The sequence below is a fragment of the Scardinius erythrophthalmus genome (assembly GCF_964197995.2).
Source record: "Scardinius erythrophthalmus genome assembly, chromosome: 14".
NCBI classification, from domain to species: Eukaryota; Metazoa; Chordata; class Actinopteri; order Cypriniformes; family Leuciscidae; genus Scardinius; species Scardinius erythrophthalmus.
The window spans coordinates 23,959,118-23,978,798 of NC_138234.1; the positions used below are offsets into that span (position 1 = coordinate 23,959,118).

The following is a 19,681-nucleotide window of genomic DNA, read 5'->3' on the forward strand; positions in this document are numbered from 1 at the left end:
CTCCTCCTCTTCCACTGCCCACACGCAGAGTAATCCTCTCTGCTCATCATGCTTTCATCAGGAGACAGAGCTTGTCACTTACAGTAAGAGGGGGCTGAATAACCCAGGTTCAATAATGCCCTCAACACCATCAATGCCAAAATGAAATTACCTCACACATTTTATTGCCATCAAAGTTTGTGTTCAATAAGGTTTTGATGTTTACGCTTTGAGCAGGGACACTATAATGGAAATATGATGCCTGAATAGTGACAGTCCAACAGACGAGTTCTCAAAATGAGAATAAAGTCACTTGGTACTTTCAAGTCATGTTGTAGAGATAGCATTTACTAGCACTATTTACTAAAGTCGTAATTTCGTAATAATCGTAATTTTCTTTAAGCCAAGAGTTTCCCAGTTGGGGACATGCAGTGAGAAAAAAAAAATGGATGCGAAGTTGATGGTAAGTTTGTTGAAATGTATGAAATTATTTATTTTTTTCCCCTAATATATTACAGTATTGTACAATTACAATAGAAATATATAATGATTCAGATTACAGAACCTTCCTAAATTCAATAAAGCACCTGATGCGCAATCTTTATTTATCATTTAAAAAGTCTTGTTGTGTTTTTCGCCATCTTGCACTGACCAAAGTGAATTAAACGCACCTGACATCATGAGGGCAAAGTACCACGAGAGCGATTTGAAAGTATGCAGAGTAGGGACGCATGGTATATCGGCCCCCATATCGGTATCGGCCGACATAGTACATTTTTTTATGTTATCGGCCCGATAAGAAAGTTTGGCCGATATATTAAAACTGATAAATAAGGATTACTTCCGTCAGCTGAGACAGTTCAGATGCACACTGTTTGCTATGATGGTTTTGAATTGCTTGAAATATGATTGGAATCACCTCAAAAAAAGGAAATACAGATAAGTCTATCATATAGGCTACATAAAATAATAATGAGAACATTATAATTGTGTGCTTGGGACGTGGCTTTTAAATAGTGAGACTTTTGTTTTTGTAATCAGGCTCTCAAAAATTATATAAAAATTTGGATTTAGATTTATCGGCCAATATATCGGTTATCAGCTTCCAAATATAAAGAATTATCTTTTTTTTTTCTTCTCATTTTGCTGCCCTGCGACTCGCGACATGTTCTGTGTGAATCAGCTCTTGTGGTGTTTTTTGTCCTTTTTGTACAGAAGTGGTCACTGTAAATGGAAAAGTGCTATATACCAACTCTTTAAGACATCTTGTTATACCGTTCCACAAAAGAATGCAGCATGGGTTTGTAAGCAGCATAACTGTAAGTAAATATCCTTTTTGATGAACTATCCCTTTAAAACCACCTTGAAGGGGACGTCCAAAGAAGACAGAGCAGGCGTATTTAAATGATGAGGCTTGTTATTTGCATGCACGAACACCACAGAGGTAATTAAGCTGGGCGCAGGTTGAATTGTTTCATTAGACATAAATGGTTTTGAAGCTCCTGAAGCAATAGCAACTGATTTAAATGAAAAATGTCGGGTCGTCAACCCAATGGCAAAGATGACAAGTTACAGGTCTGACTTCCCCGATCAGCCCTATATATTTAAGCCCTAATAACAGGTGGGACACTGCCAATTTGCCACACTAAACGGCCCCTTTCATGGAGAAGATGAAAGTGCTCACCCAGAACTTGACAGGTTGTAGGTCCACATCAGCCAGCCCTGTCAGCTCGGCGTACGCGTCTATCCTCGGTTTCGGCTGTCCCTCTCAGCTTCGGCGTGTGGGCTGTGCAAAGCTGCTCGGGTTGAGTCGCACAATTAAGCTTGCAGATGCTCCTGACTGCAGCATCAGATTCCAAGATCCCAACCGGATCGTCCCTCTTCTCTCCACTGGATCGTTCTTTTGTCTTCTACTGTTGCCAGCCGGTAGTCATGAGGTTCTCTGTACACATTGCTCCAGTGACAGGGGGGGATGATGTGTTGCTTTCTGCACAAGTGTGTGAGGGAAAAGAGAGAGTGTGTGTGAGTGTGTCAGGCAGGATGTGAAACGGTGAGATGTGAGAGAGCCTGCCTCTTTCTACTCTCCACTACGGCTGTATGGCTTCAAAACTCACACTGCCAGCAAACTGATCGCTTAGGGACCGTCTCGAAAGTGCAGACTAACTGAAAACAAACAAGAGCAATTAAATAGAAACGGATCCACATGGCGTCCCTCTGGGTGATGCCTAAAGGACTCAGTGGCTCTTGCAAAAAGTTCACGGTGAATTGACTCTTCTGCACTGGCTTGTTGTGTTTGTAATTTTTCATACTCACCCTTGACTTCACAACTCAGTCCCTCACCGAAAGCTCCCCATGTCCACGAGGTCTTGAATACTCAAGCAAAGCCCAACAGCTGGAATCGTATAATTGTAGCAGACATGTGACCCTCTTAATGCGCAATCCTTTTACATTTTGTCCTGTTTTCACTGTTTACCTCCGGAAACCCCTCAGCAGGAGGTTAGTGAATGCTGAGAGAGAAACAAACAAACAAAAATAGAGAGAGAGATATTATTTTTTCGTTGTTAAGCTTATGGAAGACTATATATATAAAAAAAATGTTATTAAAAAAATATCATGCTTTGGTAACTCATTTTTTTCTTCAAATTTTCTAAATTATGAAGTAGGCTACAACAATATAATTTTGAGATAAGTCAAAATGATGAAAGTCAAAATTGAGAATTTATTCGTCATAAGTCATAATTATGCCAGTCATAACTACAAATAAAAAATAATTGTTATGTCAAATGACTTCTTGATTTGTCATAATTGACTTCTCATAATTCATAATTTATGACAAGTCAAAATCGAGACAAGTTTTTTAGTTATAGTTTAGTTATGACTGTCGTAATTATTACTTTTTGTCAATTTAGACTTGTCATAATTATTTTATATAATTATTCCATACTTAAGAGGTTGTCAATTATGAGATGCGTCAAAATTGAGATACTACATAAGCATTTGTTTATAGTAATGACTACCATAATTGTGACTTAATCAAATTATGTAGTATCATATTATTTATGTTTATCTCAATTTTGACTCATAATTATGACTTTTATCTCTTAAAGGAACACTCCCACTTTTTGGGACTTTAGCTTATTCACAGTATCCCCCAGAGTTAGATAAGTCCATACATACCTTTTTCATTTCTGTGCGTTCTGTAAGTGTTATTTGACGCACCCACCGCTAGCCTAGCTTAGCACAAAGACTGGATGTAAATGGATAAGGTAGCATACTAATCCCAATAAGTGACAAAATAATGCAAACATTTTCCTATTTACATGTTGTGATCTGTATAGTCACAGCGTGTACAAATAACAAGGCTATATGAGACAGAGACCATTTTTAATCGTATAAATATTGGGAACTATATTCTCACTAGGCGTAGGAGCACAGCTACTTGGGCGGAGTGGCTACTTGGGCGGAGTGATTAGCGCAGCACACGAGACGCCCTGTTGATGGTTCCGTAAACAAAACAAACGTGACTAACTAGCTAGTAGCGAACGTGACTCGTGATCATGGCTGACTTTGAGGAATTGTCAGAGGAATTTTACTGGGTATCAAACCAAGATCCAGAACCAGTTTTGAGCCAGAATACACAGACGAGGAGTTACAAACTTTGGAAGCTGTAACACAAGATACAGCGAACACCCATGATTGTAAACTATAAATTTACTATCTAGTAATTGCTGACTCTATTACTCCAACTCTGAGCGAACTCTCTGCTCCTCACCACAGGGCGTCTCTTGTGCTGCGCTAATCACTCCGCCCAAGTAGCTGTGCTCCTACGCCTAGTGAGAATATAGTTCCCAGTATTTATACGATTAAAAATGGTCTCTGTCTCATATAGCCTTGTTATTTGTACACGCTGTGACTATACAGATCACAACATGTAAATAGGAAAATGTTTGCATTATTTTGTCACTTATTGGGATTAGTATGCTACCTTATCCATTTACATCCAGTCTTTGTGCTAAGCTAGGCTAGCGGTGGGTGCGTCAAATAACACTTACAGAACGCACAGAAATGAAAAAGGTATGTATGGACTTATCTAACTCTGGGGGATACTGTGAATAAGCTAAAGTCCCAAAAAGTCGGAGTGTTCCTTTAAAGACAACTTTTTAATTGCATAATTTTGGCTTTTTTATGTCATTATAAGGATTTACAGAGGCATTTTTTATATGGTGGAAATGGGCGCTCACAGTAGCTAGCTACAAATAGCTACACACAGCTAAAGATATTTTCGATTTGCTCGCACCACCGCAGCTGTTCAAAATATTTTTATTGGTGAAGGAGTTAGGCATGCACTGGACTATAACTGTGAGAGGCCCTTCATCCCTGTTCTCTTCCTAGCTGTCCTAAATAGAATAAGAGATAACAATTAGAGCATTCAAATTAATAGCATGCTGAAAATAGTACACCAAAAGCAGGAGTATGTTTTTTTTAACGACGGATATGTGCATCCATGCATGCTTCAGCCATGTTCGTTAAAAACGAACAACTTTTAAATGTAAATAATCCGACTTAAAATTATTTTTAGGATATCTTATTTTAAAGTTGTACACAACTATTTAAAAGTTTTAGGGTTGCACGATATATCGGCCACCATATCGGTATTGGCCGATATATGTTCCTTTTTAATGTAATCGTTATGGGCCTGATAAGGAAATTCGGTCGATAAATAATGGATTATTTCCTTCAGATGTGACACCAGACGCGCACTGTTCGCCATTGAATTGCTTGAAATATGATAGAAATCACTTCGAAAAGGAAAAGCCGCTTAAGTGCAACAATTAAGTCTGTCATGTAGGCTACATAAAATTATAATGAGACTTGTTTTTGTAATCAGGCTCTCAAAAATTATATGGATTTAGATTTATCTGTCAATATGTCCGTTTTTGGCTTTTAAATCCAAAGAATTTGGATCAGATTCCAAGATTCCAGTACATTGTTTGTTTAATAAATAAATACTTTTATTTAGCAAGGATGCATTAAACTGGTTAAGTGTTATAATGTTACAAAAGATTTCTATTTCAACTATATGCTGTTTTTATTGTATTTTTTATCAAATAAATGCAGACCTGGTTAACATAAGTGACTTCTTTCAAAAACATTTTCCAAAACACCTTACTGACCCTCGACTACATAACTAAATCCTAATCAGTGTCTATCCAGAATTCTGCATTGAGACACCTTGGAATGTTGAATTCAAAGAATTTGTCACCTTCTCTAAAAACCACCAAGATAACAATACACACATTGCAATGCAGTCTCTGCTCCTAATGGCCTCAGCCAGCCTTAGATGTGGGTGTTTGAAACGCACTTCAACACCCTCACACAACTCTGCTTGAGCTTTAAACCTTTAAGATGGCTTTGTTTGAGTGGCAGCTGTGAAAAATGGTTAGAGAACAGTGAAGAGACAGGGGAATTCTGGGGCAGCAGAAGAAAAACATCCTTTGTCTTCTTTTTCAAGAAAAAAAAAAAAGACTGACAGACCTTTCCGAGATCTGGAAGTGCCTGAGTGCGTCACACTTTATTTGAAGCAACAAACCCTGGTGGAAGTGGCAAAAGGCCAACTGAAGGTGTTTGAGCTTCGTCCGGTGAGACCATCTGCATTACTGAGAACAGTCAGAACAGCCCGCAAGCAATATAAACTTATGATAGGGACACTGGATGTGGTGAAGGCAAGGGTCTTCCCATGGCACTTGAAGGAGGTCACCTTGACGCATGTGTGTTTTCCCTCCGGGTGCTAAACCCTGTTAAAAAGCTTTCAAGGTGGCAACAGAACATTGCGAAGCTGAGTAACATTAGCACATTTTCCAGCCTGTCAGGATGCTAATCGTGTGCAATGCTAGATGGCTTGTTGCATATGGTGGCCATTGTGTTGGGTAATCTGAGTCACTAGGGAGCTAACTATGTGTTAATTAACCTTAATTATAAAGAGATAATGTAGTTCCAGTCAGAAGTTATCCAGTAAGTATCGGTTTTAAAAAAAAACACACAAAAAACAGATACCTTTAGCTACAAAAAAATGAGGTAAAGAGTTAGCTTGTTAGCATGTAGCTTGTTACTGTATGAGGCTATGGGCTGCAATTTTGCAGGCGACCGAAAAATTTCGTTAAGTTAGTAAAATCATTGCCTATTTCTAGTAAGCTACTTCCTAAAACTGATTACACTTGTTGGAGGCTAACTAGCCAGTTTGCTAGTACCACATGAAGTTATGCAACATTAAAAAAAACTATATTTTGTTACTAGAAGAGCTATGTGAACTGGCATGGCATTGAAAAATTTGTAGCAAAACTACTGGCAGTTTCCAGGAAAGTTGGAAGGCTAACTAACCTGTTTGCTACTACCACAAGGAATTGTGAAACAATAAATATTGCAATTACTAAGTTAGTCCTATATTGTGCTTAATTAAATTTAAAGTAGAACTGCAAATACATTTTTAGGACTCGGCTTGCTAGCAAGTAGTTTGTTACTGGAAGAGCTACACTGCCTCGTAAACAACTGTCTTGCTACACTGAAAAATGTAGTTTAGTTAATGTAGGCTAACTAGCCAGTTCCTGTGGTACTACTACTAAAGAAAGTTGTCTAGCATTTCATGTTTTAACATGCCATATTTAGGCAGAGATGCATTACACAATAATACAAAGTGACATGCTGCCGTGAAATCACCATGAAGCAGAGAGGCAGAAGTGACTCAAATTTTCGATGTCACTCAGACATTTTAATGCCTCAAGTTGACCATGCTGAACTTAGGGCATTCTTCTCTTTTAGCAGTAAATGACATTGCCAGAGTAGGACCTAATTTGCAACCTTTGTGTGTGTGTGTGTGTGTGTGTGAGGAGTTTGTATGAGACAGACCAGACCAAGCCGCAACCGCCTCCAGAGGCAGTCGTGATTGAAGTCATGCAGAGCATAGCTGAAGTCTCACCGGGTCCAAATGGGTTCCTACAGAGAGGGGGGGGGGGGGGATCCAGAGCCAGAGGGCATCCTAATGAGAGAGAACAACCAATGCCATTCCCAGAATTCATTTCAGAAAAATGTGATGTGATATATATATATATATATATATATATGGTTACATTTTATTTTGATAGTCCACTTTAGATATTCTACTAACTATAAGTAACTTTTCAACTACATGTGAACTAACTGTCATTAGAGTATTAGTAGACAGTAGTAGACTGTCAGTAGACTGTTATGGTAAGGTGTTAGGGTTTGGGTTAGGAGAACAAGTTGACTTGTAGTTGCCAAGTTACTTATAGTCTGTAGAATATCTGTTGGGAGACCAACACAATAAAGGGTTAGCAGATATTAAGCAGACAGTCTACTAATACTCTAATTGCAGTTAGTTGACATGTAGCTCCAATGTTACTTATAGTTAGTAGAATGTCTAAAGTGGACTATCGAATATATACACAAACATGCCAACCAAACAATGAAATATGCATTCAATTTAATTTCTTTGTAATTTCAAAAACTGGTTATTAATATAAAGTTATGTTTATGATTACATTTATGATTAAATAATAGAAATCCCTGTTTTCTACCACAAAATTGTTTTAGAATTTAAAAACCACTCAATTAAATTCTGACTGACACCCAGACTGCTAAGCATTCATTGTTTTTGCCCCAAAATATTTGCATTTACCTCATTTAATATTCACAGAGGGCTCTTGCATGAGGGGTTCAATGATGTCCACAAAGCCACGTGTATGTCTTTCATATCCAATATGCAAGGCTGCGGCGTTCTTGTTTACCATAAACAAATCACATATCATCCTCCCTTCTGAGAGCACAAAGATTGGAAACCATCCATTTATGCAACTACACGTATTTATATTTAAATATTCCCTTGAATATTCTGATTGGAGGAATTATATATACTGATTTATCATTCTAAAGGAGGTCAAGGACCAGGAGACTTGAGCTCATGAATTTCATGAGTGGGGAAATGAAGCCATGGTCATCCTTTTTTTTTTTTTTTTTAAATCCAATAAGCTACAAGTCATTGCAATTCTGGACTCAGCTGCTTTCTTATACAGCAGAAGAGATTGAGATGGGATTTAATGTCGGGTTCGTGCAAGAGCATGTCCTTATGTGGTAACATAACTTGAAAAAAGACATAATACACAAGCCTGACACACTTTACTAATGCTGTGAAGTGGAAATAAGCTGACGGTGCAGATAAAAGCAGTGTTGGGATTCAGTCACACACACTTGCGCTGATACCGCTGATGCAGCCAAACAACAGAAGACGAGAAAGCGCACGGAGAGCAACGGTAGCAAAATCTGTATGCGATGATCTGTTTAAAATGAACGAAGCACAGTAGAGCGACGCTTCCTTGGAGGTTAATGCGGGCTCTGAGTCGCTACTTTCAAACAATGAATGCTATTTTCAGCTGGCACACAGAACTCCAGCCCAAGAGTTAACGAATATAAATAGACAACCAGCTTCTTCTGAAGTATGACATCACCTTTTGTTCCTCTGGACAGATCTAAGGCAACACAGCCATTTATATTCATTAGCCAAGTATCTGGTCCTGTACATACTAACTGCATGCTATAAGCTAAAAATGCATGCTATGGGCTACAAGAGGACTATCCAGGGACATTTATAGGGAAGAGTAGTACTTGGGAACTTGGGAATTTTGAGAGCCAACAAAATATGAATTATTAGAAATTTGCCAATGCTACAGTTTTGGAGCCAAAACAGGAACTACAGCTGCCTTTATCCAAATGCATAGCAAGGCTGAATGAAAACCTTAAATGTAAAGTGTATTTTCGACATCTAAATATGTTCTCATAATTGTATTCCAGTTTAATGCACAGAGACAACAGTAGGTTAGTTCCTTCAAAAAGTGTAAAAAAAAGTACCATACTGACCTGCTCGAAGCCACAGTATTGGCTCAACCAATGACATGAATTTGGGAGCATGACTGTCCATTAATGCGACCAATGGCTGAAGAGTATGGAGATACCTGCACAGAAGTAGGAATTTTTACAATTTGGTGAAGCTAGCAGAATTCACCTGATCCTTAAGTTAGAAACAACACAAAAAAAATTCTGTCCATATTTTAAAGAACACTTTAAGGAAATAAACACATATTTACATTCATTGTAGCCTTAATAGGTTGTCTTCATCTGAAAAGAACCTGGCTGACGTTGCCCTATGATTATTTGGTATCACAGATAACATTCAGCATGATGCTGGGACTCGACGTTCTTTGGTTTCTTTTAACAGCACATCATTAAAGCCTTACACATCCTGGGGTTTCCAGAGCACATGACATGCCATCTCTCGGCAGTCAAGATGAATTAATGTCCTCTTGTTCACGCTCAAAAAACCCAAGCCGTTCCACAGAGACAGGACTTCTGGTTAATTCGGAGACTCACTTTGATGCCTTTTTGCAACACATTTTATTCATATGGATGAATATTAACCTAAATAAATGCTGATTTATTGACTAAGTGAGTACATGGACTAAGTTGGGGACAAATGTCATCATCTGGACTGTCATATTTATTTAAAGTTGCTACATGCACACCTGAGATAGGATATTTAATGACGTTCACCTGCAAAGATTGTGATCTAAATGGTATTCATCAAGTGATGCAAAGCATGTACTCAAAAATAACAGCTTTTTTGGTTCTTCAGGAGCTGGACAAACAAAACCACAACAACAAGCACCATCGTCAATTGTGACTAGCACTAAGAGTCAGACAATTATACTTGAGATGGTCAAATAAGCAGTTAAATATACATTACACGCCCTGTAGGCATGACTCTAGGACTAGTTGCCTCCCTTATCAATAATTGGTTAACTTGTTTATGTAGATTTCCTGTTATATATTTTCCTTAAGTTTTGATATTTCTAGTAGCGGTGCACTAATTAGTGTGCTGTGCATTATTGCTTCTCTGGAAAGTTGTCTCAGAGTCTTTAACTTTAAAGCACTGTCACTATTTTAAAGAAGTAGGCGAGCAATACTTTTTCGATCCCATACGGGGGGGGATGGGGGGGGGTTGACCTAGAACAGCTAGCCATTATATATAAGATCCTTGACTGATCAAATAGATAGCGTGATATCATGAAATATTTGTGGTAATCAAAACAGCTTTTTTTTTATTTGCACTATGCGACAGTAAGTTTTAATGATAAACCATTAGCTTGCTAACGGAAGGTCAACTGAAAACACAAATGTTTGAGCATTAGCAGCTTCAGTAATATAACAGATTTTCTTTTAATGATGGTGTTTCAGTTTGTTGAGCTTTAGCAGTTGAGCAAAGTTCCGGAGTCATTCCCTTTTAAAAGCACAGTCGCTATGTTAAATAAGTAGGCAAGCAATCTTGTTTGAGCTAATTAAAAGAGCTATTAACCAATTAGCACTATGCTAGGTTTTTATGGTAAGTCATTAGCTTAGCTGGGGGAGGGGGGGAATTACACATTAGCAGCTTCGGTAACACAACTGATAATTGTTTAATGCTGCACTTTAAACATTAGCACAAACCCTCTCATGAAAATGAATCAGTTGCTACAACTTGTTACCAAAACACTTTTGAACATGTCTCAAGAAACCTGCTACGCCAAGCCTAGCTGGTTTTGAATGCAAGAATGCATGCATTTAAATGCCTCCCTAACAATACGTCCGATGTAGGACCAAGTGAACCCAAAACTAGTCTAGTTGTACAACTATTCCTTCCTTAAGTAGTAGATTTTAAAAATAAGCAGTTTTGCTACATTCCAACTCCAAACACACTGAATGAATGGCTTGCTATCAGCAAGTGAATCTTAGGACTGCATACTAGCTGCAAGAGAAATGCAAGCAGTCACCGTGCATTGTGTGTATGTGTATGTGTGTGTGTGGGGGGGGGGGGGACTCCCTGCTGTCGGCTGCGTCTGTCTTTGTTTGTATCTTTGGGTTGGCCTGTGTTCGCCTCTGGGAATGTAATGAGCAATTCAGAACACAGCCAAGCATTCTGCCCCATGATACATGCCAGAGTAACGCTGGGAGGATAGCCAGAAAAAACGAAGCCATCGCTATTACAGCATCCAGACTACGGCAACAAGGTGCCATCGGCCAAAAGCGCCATGTGTTTCCGCAAGGGGCCGTCTGTCTGCTTCACGACTGGCTCATATTCTGTAATCAAGCTTTCGAGATGCTCTCGGTCCAACGTGACAACACAAAATCCAGCTGTCTCATAAAAGAGTCCCTTGGGTGTGAGGAAATTGCAGTCTGCATTGCACAGTGTGGACCGTAACTGTGCTTCTTTTGTGCTGTTGTCTTCAGAGAGCATCTAACAAGGAAACTAATCTCTTAATCATGTTCCCAGTGGCACCGTGAGAGGTGTCGCATCGGTTCAAGCGAAGACACACTGTGTAATATTTACAGAGGAGCTTGATGCTATCAGGGCAGGGAGGAATTGCCTGGCAAAAGTAAACATTAAGAAAGAGGCCCCATTTCTTACCGTTTTTTCCCCTCGGTATCACAACGGAATGAGTCAGCGCTGATGTATATGGTTTTGTTGAACTTTTTAAAATTTGAGTTGCAAGCAAAAGCTCTTTCGGACGAGGCCTAGGGATTGTTAACGGGGTCAAACTGCATTTACACAGAACTTGATTAAGCAGTCGGAGTGAACAGCAATAGCCCGAGTAGACGGGAGTCAATACCTGTTGTGGTCATGGACCCCAATTTCTAGGCTGTCACAAATAAATAAATGGCGCTCTGGTGAAAAGCAGATAAGGCGGATGTGGTGCGCTGAACAGCAACACTGGGAAATGAGATGAACACCAGTGGGAAACCCAAACTTACCTTGCAAGTGCACTTCTTAACAAGAAGACCATCTCGGCTGCCTAATAAACTGCAAAACATAGTATGGAAAAAGCAGCAAATCATGTTTAAAAAGTACAAAAACAACACCCGGGTGGGCCAACCGCATCTGAGATTCTCAAGTGCGCAACCAGCAGACACTCTGCAATCCCATAAAGCCACAGGAGCTAAGGAGATGACAGATTCTGAAAAAAGGGAGGAAAACTGTGAAACACTGTTGTGCAAGACCCAATCCTCCTTCCTCAAGCCAAGACATTGCAATATCTTGTACTAGCTAATCAAAGGTGTTTATTTGCACACCTAATTATATATTATACAACATGTACTCTACCATATTGTGTATGAATTTTAGAAGGGTAGAGCCTCAAATTAAACACTTCAAGTGTTCATTTTAGACTAGTTCATTTTATAAGTGTGCCCCAATTTACATACTTATGTTTTATTCTATGGCATTTTGAAGTAAAAAATATTGTGAGTAGTGTGTTCACAGTGAACATTCCAAAAATGCACTTTAAATACCCAGATGATGCACTTAATTAACCATAAAAACAAAGTGTGGAATGTTTATATGGAATGAGCAACTTTAATTTAATAGCGGTACATAGTGCTTCGTATATAGTGTGTGATTTCAGACACCACTGTTATTATTGCTAGCTAGCAGGCTAAGCTAACAAGGCATCAAACATGTGCATCTATCAAATTCAGCACATATATGAAAGGCATATGAAAGTCTACATGTGAAAATCAGGCTAAGCAACAGCCCAGAGAGTTATTGGATCTTAAAAACAAATCCATCAACAAAAAAAATGGCAGTGTGAAATTCACCACTCTTGAGTCAATAAGCAACACATTTATTTGGCTGTTGGAGCCCAGCAGGAATGTAATGAGATGGGAGGTTTTTGAAAAAGGGCCTAAGCAATTTCCTTCGCCTCCGTCCCTCATGATCCAGCAACATCAACAGGCCATCTCCCAGTGTTTACTTACTGAATGATAGGATGATATACAATTGCAGTGAGCGCTGAAAGCAATCAGAGGGAACAATTGCCGTGGAGGAGTGTAATATCAGCTTATATAAAGAATGATACACCACAGCCTGTCCAAGAATAGCAATGGATTTATTGTTCTCCATACATTCATATCAGCACAGGCTTGAGGCACTAGCCTCCTGAAAGCTCAGATACAAAAAACGAGCTGTTAAATACCATATACCCAGGAAAATAAAACATTTTAAATATAATATAAGTATACAGTATATAAATGCATTGGATTGGATTGCACATACTGGAGATTCATTCATGCTCATTGTGCAAAAGGGCTGTATAAAAGCGAGCACATCTGAGTCACTCAGAGTCGAAATGTTCTGATTTCATTAACATAAACAAGACAGTGGAGCCGTACACATTTCTCGTTGAAAGCTATTCTGCATATGCCATACAGCTGTTCATTTTTATGCAGATGGAAAGGGCAGCGGTGAGTCTAATGTGGCTATTTACGTGGACTGAAGAGAGGCCACACAATAGCCTCCTACGCTGTATGCAGATTCAGACAGAGAAGAGCCTGCCGTGGGTGGCTTAATGGCATGAGCATGTTCAGAACGATTGAAATGCATGGTTAGGCATGTATGATTCTACAACACGTTTTCTAAAAGAGTTTTGTTCAGACCGACACTACATCTCTGGCAGACCAACATTCAAGTAAACACTATATATATAAAAAAAATATAAGTTACAAAAATAAGCAAGACTATTTTGTAAAGCCTCCAGCCTACAATTATTGTATTTTATTTATTTTTTTTACCTCAGGCTCATGTACTGCTTCAGCCATCCTGCTGGGAGGATCCAGCCCACGGCGCTTACATAAGGCGGTCGCTGGAGTCTGGACACGGTATGATTCATGGACACAATTTGACTGGCGGAACCACGAACCGACTGCAGAGACAAAGGGTTATTATGTTTATTTTAAGGAACAGTTCATCCAAAAATGAGAATGTTACTCACTCTCACGTTGTTCATAACTGACTTTCTAGTATTCATGAAATACAAAAGGAGAATTTTTGCAGAATGTCAAGGCTGCTCTTTTCCAGGCTTTTAAGCTTCAAAAAGGATGCAAAAGTAAACTTCGGGGTGAGCTATTCTTTAAAGGGACAGTTCAAAGTCATTTTTATCACACTCATGTTGTTCCAAACCTTCATTACATACTTTATTCTGCGGAACACAAAAGAAGACATTTTGAAGAATGTTTCAACTGTTTTTGTCCATTCAAAGTCAAATGACTTTGATTGAATGGAACAAATAAAATGTTGTAAAAATATCTTCTTTTATATTCTCTAGAATATTAAAATTACAAAACTTTATTTTTTTTTTGGAGATAAACTATCCCTTTAACTCTTTCCCCACAGCGGTTTAAAAAAAGGGGAAAAAAGTTGCCAGCCAGCACAAACATTTTTGAGAATTTTCACAAAACTTTCAATGGCCCCCAGAATATTTCGTTATATGAATATCGGAACATACAATATATTAAAAGAAAGAACAGAGCCTCTGCTTTTAATCCGACAAACAAAACATATTCTATTATATTCTAGCCTCATGCATTCTTTTTTATCAACTTGAATATGGGTAGGTTTAATTTAGAAAATCACGTTTTTGTCAAAGACTACACCCGGCAAAACATGTGGGTAAGCTTCTATTGCTTGTTTCTGCTTCTTCTTCGCCTCTGTTTTGATCCAGAGATTCAGTACTCTTTTAGAAGATGCATAATAGCGCCCCCTACCAAATAACAGTAAAAACATGGATTGCCGGAAGATTCTGTCAATGGCTGGGAAAGAGATGGCTATCAAAGCATTCCATGTTAATAATGCTTTTTATTTAAACAAAAAACCTAGAATTTCTCATCTAAATGCAAATCAGATTATTTCAGTCATATTAAAAACGTTCACCCTGTTATACGTGCTTACCCATGGGTTAACAGTCCAGAGTGGTTTCAGATATAACTGTAATTAGTTTCCAAAACAAATTCCAACTTTGCATCCACAAGGGAGACAGACACTCCTAATTAAGAAATTCACAGCGATTCTGTCTAAAAGGGTTGGCCTCCTGCAAGTCATTTAGGGAGCCAACTGTGCCTTTATTAATTTGTCAAAACACTGTCAGCATGAAAGGAATTGTGTAGAGAACGCTACGGTCCCTTGACGGGAACAGCGAGAACATTTTTCAGTTGAACACTATTTCAGGGGTTCTGGTATTAAAAAAATTAAGGGTTTATTTGGGAATTCCTACTCTAGATTGAAATGGTTGATTGTATTTTTTCTTTGACAGGTGCATTACGAGAGGGATGCCAAATTACTTCTTCAAATTGAACTTTTCAACTTGGTTATGAAACTGCCTTTGCATGTGCAAGCAATTTTATGCTCTAATAAAGTGAGATAATATTACAGTCAGTCTGCTGCGTGGCTTGAAAACCAGAAAACGTGGCCTAAAGTGAACCAAGCAGACTGAAGACTATTGCATTTTAGTTGCAACTTTTCCAAATTAAAACGGCCTGATTAACTTAATGGAATATTTTACCAAAATTTGCAATAATTTGTCTAAAACGGCCCACAAAATCTTTAAAAATGTTTTAAGAAAATGCGCTACAGAGATGTAAATTAAGCACCTAAACTGTATATGTTTTGACAGATAAATAGATCTAAAGATTTACGTTCTTGAAGACAACTAAGCTTTTAGACCTGTTCATTTTAAAACACTGAAGGTTTTGTGTGAAAGCCAAGAGATTGGACATATTAAGCAGTGAGCACTGTTTTATTTCATTACAAATGACTTGTGGTGAATGGACACTGATTTGAGGTGACAGCTTTGTGCTGTTTTGATTAATAAATCTTGAAGATTGACAGATCTGATTAGGACAAGCACACGGAGCAGAGGGACAAGACAGAAATGAATTATTGATTATTTTGAAGAATTCGAACGCTACAGGGAGAAACGGGCTAAAAGATACTCCTGGAAAAAATACTTTTATTTTGGGGATGGACATGTTCTTTTTCCAGTATAATACAGCAAAATAAATAAATAACGAGAGAAAATGTTTCAGTGATTTTAAAACACATTAGGCAGCTTAAAATGCCCTTAAAAATTGCAAAATCATTATAATGTACAGCCATATGGTTTACATTTATAAAACGATTGCAAAAAGCAAACCTGAAAGACACAAATGTTCAATTAAATTACTGGAATAAATAATTCTATAGTTCCTTAGCCTAATTATAGCAACATATTAAACTGCCTAGTCATGAAATATAGGCCAAACACTCACAAAGAAGCTGTTTAGTCCATCAATAAATATCTTTGTGGTGTAGTATCTTTGTTCAACAGAAAGATCCTCTCATGTAGTGCGGCAGCAGCGAGAGGCTCTTTAATTAATTCTTCAGTCTGAATACTAAAAACTCTGGCACGGCATCTTCTGTCCCTGAGCTCAAACCAATCGATTGAACAATTTGCCATAGAATTGCAGAGTACTCTCTGTGGTGCTCATATAAGGTAATTACCTTTGGGATGTGAAGGGAAAAACGCCTGTGAGAGTGATGCTGGAAAAACGAAGTGCCACGGTATCATCAAACAGCAGGGGTTAGACGTCGCTGCATAAATTAAAGAAGAATGATGTGACAGCCGTGTCGTCTGCAGCAAAATCTTCTGCTGCGATATGTTAAACAATGCAGCAGTTTGAAATCCCATTGTGAATTTAACTGGAGAAAGCCTTGTCTGGATGTAAAGTAACAGCTGTAATGTTCGAGGGATAGTTAATCTAAAGACACATTTGTTCTGATAAAATACCTAGAAAACTATATACAGTACAAACTCATGCAACTACAACATAGAGACTTTTTCTGCAGGATGGCACACAATAAGACAGAGGAACCTCAAGACCCCACTTTTGAATCTTTAAAACATCCTTGTACCCCAAGACGCTGATGAACAGCAACACTGAATGTGTCAGTCTTTTTTTCATATGGCAAATAACCAACAAATTGGTATTTAAAATGTATAATACTAAAGGAAAAAATAAAACAAAAAACAATACTTTACAAAATGATGAAACATCAAATTATATATGATCTTTAATATTTAAAATGTTTTAATTACACACAGACACACACACACACACATATATATATATATATATATATACACACTGTATATATATATATACGGTGTGCCCCTACTTTAAAAGGTGCAAACTTAAAAATAATAATAATAATAATAATAGATGGATTCTGTATGAGAACAGTCAAAATATGCCTCTGACAAACTCAAATGTTGTGTACAGTAAGCAGTAATGCTCAATGATATTGAATTAAATTAACAATATGTGACCCTGGATGACAAATCCAGTCACATGGGTAAATTTTTTACAATTGAGATTTATAAATCACCTGAAATCTGAATAAATAAGCTTTCCATTGACTTATGGTTTGTTATGATTGGACAATATTTGGCAGAGATACAATTATTTGAAAATCTGGAATTTGAGGATGCAAAAAAAAATTGAAACATTGAGAAAATAGCCTTTAAAGTTGTCCTTTTATGTTTGTGATTCACTCACAAAAATAAATGTTTTATATATTTACGGTAGGAAATTTACTAAATATCTTCATGGAACATGATCTTTACTTAATATCCTAATGATTTTTGGCATAAAAGAAAAATCGATAATTTTGACCCATACAATGTATTGTTGGCTTTTGCCACAAATATACCCGTGCGACTTATGACTGGTTTTGTGATCCAGGGTCACATACTTTGAACTTCTAAAGACACTTTTTCTAATGGTCTATTCAATGTGTTTGTCTGCCACAATAACGTATAATCGTTCGGGGGCTTCTCTCAACAAATACTGCAATTAATACAATTAACTGAGCTAATAACACTGTATATATAATTCAATTAAAATGCACTGAGAGCACTATATCAAATAAATGGAATCACATTACAAGCAAAGGGAGTGCAAGATAATCTAGCTGTTAATAGCATTCAGGTCGGACAATGTGCTCTTGCCGACACCCGTTGTCATTCAAGAAAGGTGACAATGAGCCGGTGTCAGAATATGCTGAGGGAAGTGGTTTTGTGTGCCAAATCGCAGCAGGCCGTCTATGTACCTCAACACCTCGCCTGAGGTTACCCCGAGGACAAGAACGAAAACCGAAGGCATGAAAGGGACACAATATGACCATAAAATTGCATCTACAGTCAATAAGTCAGCATCTAAGCATAGCTTAAGGAAGTGAATCGAGAATAAGGCATCGCACCCCACAGAAGACCGTATCGCATCGGCTTCGAACTCACACACAGCAACATCTACATTAAAGGAAACATGAGAAGTGGGGGATAAGAAGAGCTCCTGGTGCACAAGCGCTATTTCAGGCACACTAAAAACACGATTCTCCCAAGACTCATCCGTCTCCTCTTCAAAAAAACGCCCGACAGCTAAGAAATCCCAGCAGGCCATAGATCTGATGTATACTTTGAAGGCTTTTCCCCGTTCTTACCCCCTCCGAATCTCTGTTCTTCTCAAAGCCTCCAAGAACAATCACATTACGTTTTTCCTTCACCGCCTGTTTATAGCAGTCAGAAAACAACGGGAAAAACTCCTAGCTAGGTCAACAAACAAGAACCATTTTGATGGTTGGCCCGATTCGCTCTGTTCTTTCACATGGATATATGTGCGCACTTCCGCACCACCTCACTACTGAATTTAATGTGCTCATTTGCGAACTTGGGGAGGGTGTGCGTTTCCTCTGCCATATGCAGCTTGAAAATTATCTTCTTGGTGTGCAAAGGGCCGTGAAGAGTCCTTGGCAACAATCCACCCCCTCTTCTCGAGGAGCAAGAACGGCGCTCACCTTGGGCTAAAAGCGCACCAGTGTAGGTGGTAGTGCCTTCAGGTGCGAGCCCTCGAGTTCACATCAGCCTCAAGGGGTTGTAAGCTTGTTTTCCCAACTTCACCAATGACGAAATGTTAATAAATGGTAAGTGGAGTCTGGAGTAATCAATGGGTGCTTCCCAACACACAAACTGATGCTTTCTCGTTTCCTCACTCCTCCGTCTTGCAGCCAGTGACCCAGACACTGAGCAAGAAAAGTCATCTTGAAGGACATCTCAATTCTCTAACTGCACCACGAGGAATGAGGAGTAAGGACGCTTCCAGAGGAGCCATGAGTGAAGATGCACAGGTGTATCCTATGCGGAAATCTTTCTTGTCGAAAAACCTGATGCCAATATGAATTCTCCTCCCCCTTCACATACAAGACATCTATTTATTCCATAAATCTAAAATATTTCAACAGAGCATTGTGCTTTATAATTAGTTATTAATTTATTAAATAATCAATTTTACAACATAAGGGCAGATCTCTTGAGCGCAGCTGGTGACGATTTGAAGTGACACTCGAGTGATCAAGGATATTCCAATATACAAATTTCCTTTGATTCCCTCGTCCTCATTTTCTTCCCTCGCATCCGAAGTGGAGTGGAGCTGAGACGTGAGAAGGCAAAGAAAGAAAATGAAGACGAATAAGAAATGAGCAGCACCCTTAAAATACTTTTTTTGTATCAGGTCAATACACAAAATTGCTTTCTTCTGGTTGTCTTTCAAAAAATGCTTGAAAGGTTGAGGCCATTTTCAGAACTGAAAAATGTTGAGCAAAATATGTATTACTGCATGAAAAAAAGCTTCAGATTGGAGCAAACCCCCTCATCATATCGCACATTCAATTCAACAAATGGCATCCAATTATCTTTGAAAGATATCTTTATCTATCTTTGAAATTTGAAAAAGTTAT

General features: G+C 38.3%; 1 protein-coding gene across 1 annotated transcript in view; it reads right to left on the reverse strand.

Moving 5' to 3' along the window:
• The window catches only part of lingo3a (leucine rich repeat and Ig domain containing 3a), a 27,079-nt gene extending 25,001 nt beyond the window's left edge, over nucleotides 1–2,078 (reverse strand). Inside the window, exon 1 of the mRNA XM_081384224.1 lies at nucleotides 1,664–2,078. The gene's annotated coding sequence lies outside the window, so the exon portion shown is untranslated. The remainder of the gene's footprint in view (nucleotides 1–1,663) is intronic.
• Nucleotides 2,079–19,681: the final 17,603 nt, after the last annotated feature.